General features: G+C 35.9%; 1 pseudogene; it reads left to right on the top strand.

Moving 5' to 3' along the window:
• Positions 1-698: 698 nt before the first annotated feature.
• LOC120168858 lies at positions 699-2,053 on the top strand (annotated as a pseudogene).
• The last annotated feature ends 2,638 nt before the right edge of the window (positions 2,054-4,691 follow it).

The following is a 4,691-nucleotide window of genomic DNA, read 5'->3' as shown; positions in this document are numbered from 1 at the left end:
GGGTTTTCAGCATGCCCCAACATTTGCTTCTTGTTAATCTGAGCCTTCAAAATGGCCCGCATGGATCTGTCTGAAGGAACCTTTAAAATGCCCTAACATTTTGCTGATACATATGTTAAAAGTGTGCTCAATCGTTACTTCTTCTTGAGATGAGCCTTCAAAAATGCCCAAATATTCATACTGGTTGAAATTGGCCCTCAAGATATCCCACATGGATCTGTCTGACTTGGACCTTCAAAATGCCCCCAACATTCTAATTCTGGTTTATTTTCAATGTCTGTTTGACTTGAATCCCATGATCCCTATGAGGTCCAATTTTGACAATGCATTGTTATGGGTACATGTGGATTTATTCGTACCCCAAATCTGTTTATCTTGAATGCTCTCATTATGATGTCACTAAACAGTAGTGTTGTCAAGTAACTGGAGGAAATCTCTTCATGTTGTCACAAACTTAAGAAGTATTCAATCATTCTGACGGAAACATCTGAGATATGTGTCTTCTGAATGAGGTGACCATTTTCTGTATCTGGAGGGATTTAGTCAGACAGAGCAGTGAAAATAGCTTGGTAATCCGTTCCAGGCTGACACAGTGGCTTATCATCTTTTAGTGAAAGCCATCTCTGAAATATACTTTTCTGTGGGAGAGAAACCAATTTATACGAACAGTAATCTGATGCAATAGCAAGACTACATATACAGTGGTACAGGTTCATTAAAAATCCACACCCATGCAACATGTTGATTCTGATAACAACTCATCTGATTATGAAGCTATCTTTCAGGATGATTTCACATATATTTGATAGTTCTTCCTAATACCGAGGAAATCCTGAATTCTGATTCTGATGAGGAGAATAAACTGTTATACTTGACAAAAATAGGATATTCAGAGGTTGAGGCTTACATAACCATGGAGAGATGTGGTCCGAATTCATCAATTACAGAGTTGACAGATTTTATATGTGCTGCTCAAATGGCCAAGGCTGCTGACGCATTTCTTTCAATAGAAGATAGGAAGCAATTATGCAATGACCTTAATAACAAGCAAAGACGAAACTCTGGCTATGATTTTTGGAAAAGGAAGAAACAAAGGAATCTTGAAAAGAAGCTTCTTAATAAAGACGATCATGCACTTCATCTTCCTAATCCAATGATTGGTTATGTGGTTCCTACCGAACCAGATCAGATAACTCAAAGAACACTTCCAAAAGATGCTATTGGGTCTCCTTATTTCTACTATGAGCAAATTCATCTTTCAAATCCAATGATTGGTTTTAGGGGTCATACCAAATCAGATCAGATAACTCAAAGAACACTTCCAGAAGATGCTATTGGGTCTTCTTATTTCTACTATGAGCACATGGCACTTGCTCTAGTTAATGTTTGGACTGGAATATCATAGTACTTATTTGATGTAGAACCAGAATTTGTAGATTCGAAGCATTTTCATGCTGCTACACTGAAAAGGGGCTATATTCATAATCTACCAATTGAGAACAGATTTCTTCCTATCTTGTTTTCTCCACGCACTATACATGATGCTTTTCCATTGACAAAGAAATGATGGCCTTTCTAGGATCCAAGAACAAAGTTGAACTGTTTACAAACATGTACAGGAAGTGCCAAATTGACAGAAAGGATCTGTAAGGCTCTTGACGCTTATGACGATAAGCCACCTTCGAGTGTCCAGAAGTATGTTCTTGATGAGTGCTGAAAATGGAATCTGGTATGGGTTGGAAGGAATAAAGTTGTTCCACTTGAACCTGATGAGGTGGAAATGCATCTAGTTTTCCCTAAAAACCATACACGAGGAGGAGGATCTGCTAGAGACATGTTCCCCAGTGGTATCAATGTCCTGTCTCTTTTCTCTAAAATCAGTGATGCAGAGGTTGCCTTCTACTGTCTTGGCATATCTTTGAAAATAGATGTGCAAGAACTGAATAGTGATCAGTTGGAGCAATGGATGAGTAGATTTGGTGGATTCGACCTTGTTGTCGATGGCATCCAGCGTAACAACCTTACTGGAAGAAATAAACAGCATCAGGATGAAATAGAAGATTTTTGTTGGTGCATTTTCTTGCAATGACTGCTATAACGACTGTCTTTCTAATGCTCCAAATATGTACTGCAATATCTCACTCTTCCCGAACCATAGAAAGGTTTGGCTGATAGTAAAACTAGTTATCTCATCTTTTGGAATCATGTAACCAATGTTACCCAATATGAAAGGCATACAAATATAGAATCTGTTTAATGTCTTATTCTGTGCCATAAGTTCTCAATCTCAAATTCAGCAATCTTCTGAAGGGCATAATGTATATCATCTTGACAAAGAAAATGATCGGCATGAAAGAAGTAGCAATGATGTATCAAGACTTGAGCCAGCATTACGGTATAACCAGAGTGCAGGTAGTGACTTGTTCATGGCTTTATGATGTAATCTTCTAGAGAACATGAATTGATGGTTGGGGAAAATAATCTGTCTGGTGATGCTTATCGCCCTCAGCATGAGATAAACGATAATCTTTCTTGATGAGCCGTTAATAATGTCATAGGAGAGTGTCACAAGTTCAATTCTCCAGACTTTCTGGCTTCTTGGACCACTTGCCTTAAAAAATGTGAAGTGCTTCATTATTCTGGCCTCGTTCATTCTTTTTCTTCAACAGAGGTAGAATAAGCAACAATTTGCTTCTCCATTTGAGACGGTCGTGTTTGAAAATGTTTTTTCTCCTTTATTTATTGAAGAATGAAAGAATTTTGTAAAGTATTACCCCTTTCAAATTCACAATATAAACAAATCATAAATAATGAATTTAATGAATATCAAATAAATCAACTACACTTTTAAATCATTCAAAAATCATAGTCCTATGGCAAGTGTCAAAATTATTGACTGATTTGAGGTGTAGGTTAGTTCTGGTAAAGTAGGTTCTTTCAAGTTGGTTCAGTATGTCGCTTCGGGCTTCCACTAACTTGAATAAATGGTTGTTATGCTCATCTTGTAGAGATACTTCTTGATTCCATAATCTCAGGAACGTCTTTGGGATATGTGGTGCTTCATTAAGAGCTTAAGATCGTCTCTTATATCGTTGTTGTACCATTTAATATTCGAGCCGCCTTTTCAGGTTTTCAACTCGAATCCTCCTTTGGTTTCAAGATGTTATTTAAAAATTTACATCTTGAACCCCCCTTTTATTTTTCATATCATGCATTAAAGATTTTAAAAACCAATTTTTGCAAATAAAAATCAATCTTGAGAGGCGGGATGAAATTTGAAGATATTCTCTTTCACTTAGAAATCCATGTATGATTAGAATGGGCTTTTTAGGTACGTAAAGTAGGTCATGGCTTGTGGTTACGAAAGAAAGGGATAAAAATGCCCAAATAAGTGTTTAAAGGTAATCAAACCAAGGATCAATTCATTCTGATGCCTTCACCTTGCCTTGCTTTACTTGGATCTGCTTTGTTGGGGATTTTTCCATCATCTGGATCCCTCTAGACTGCCAAATTTTGGATTCATTTCCATTTTCTCATATCTCCAGCATTTCTTGCTCTTCTTGTTTGTACTTGATCAACCTTGTAACTTGAGGCTCAATAAGTCACCCATCTTGATTCAATTTCCTTTTTTTTCTTTTTTCCTTTTTTCTTTTTTTTTTTTTTTTTCTTTTTTCTTTTTTTCCTTTTTCCTTTTTCTTTTTTTCCTTTTTTTATGAGTATAGGACTTGTATTTTCATCTTTTTTCTTTTTTTTTCTTTCTTTGCTGGATTTTCTTTTTTTCTTTGTTGGATGAGTATAAGACTTCTATTGCTTTGAACACCTCTTCTTCCTTTTTGTCCTTTTTTCTTCTTCAAATATAATATTTCTTGACAGAATCTAAGTTTATTTGGCTTCTCAGAACTTTCCCATCCATTTTTGCCAAGATCAATGCTTCTTCGGAAAAGGCCTTTTTTACAACGTATGGCCCTTCCCAATTAGGCATCCATTTTCCCCGGAAATCTTTATGTATAGGCAAAATCTTTTTCAGCACTAGATCATCCTCTTGGAATTCTCTTGGATGTATTTTCTTGTTCATTTCTAATGCATTTGCTCATGGTAAATAGTTTTCAATTGATTCTCATCAATAAGGTTTAATTGATTAAATCGAGCTTAGATACATTCAGTCTTCTCCAATTTGTCCTCCTTTAGGATACAAAATGATGGGATCTTAACTTCAATTGGTAATAATGCTTCCATCCCATAGACTAAACAATAAGATGTTGCCCCAGTAAATGTTCGCACAGTAATTCAATATGCATATAAGGCAAAAGGTAGCTTCTCGTGCTAATCCTTGTAAGCTTCAGTGGTCTTTGTAATGATCCTCTTAATGTTCTTATTTGCTCCTAAAAATGCCCCATTCATCTTTGGGTGATATGACACTAAGTTGGAGTGCTTGATCTATGCGCGAAGTTAGTCATCTCATACATAGAAGTCTTTGTAAAAAAGAGGTATCTCCAGGGGAATGAATATTCAAGATTAACTTTACTTACATGAAAAATGTAATTAATGCATGATATATTTATTTCAATTAATCACTTTTTCCTTCTTCTTGATTATGCCCTAATCACTCGAAATCATCTTCAATGAGTTGGTCCATGATGCCTCATCTCGTCTCTTCTTGTAGTAAGATTTACGGATAATTGAAAGTTTGG

Source organism: Hibiscus syriacus, unplaced genomic scaffold, assembly GCF_006381635.1.
Source record: "Hibiscus syriacus cultivar Baekdansim isolate YM2019G1 unplaced genomic scaffold, ASM638163v2 tig00111721_pilon, whole genome shotgun sequence".
In the NCBI taxonomy this organism is placed as follows: domain Eukaryota; kingdom Viridiplantae; phylum Streptophyta; class Magnoliopsida; order Malvales; family Malvaceae; genus Hibiscus; species Hibiscus syriacus.
The sequence above is the reverse complement of the archived record's forward strand: the minus strand, read 5'-3'. Positions and strand labels throughout refer to the sequence as shown.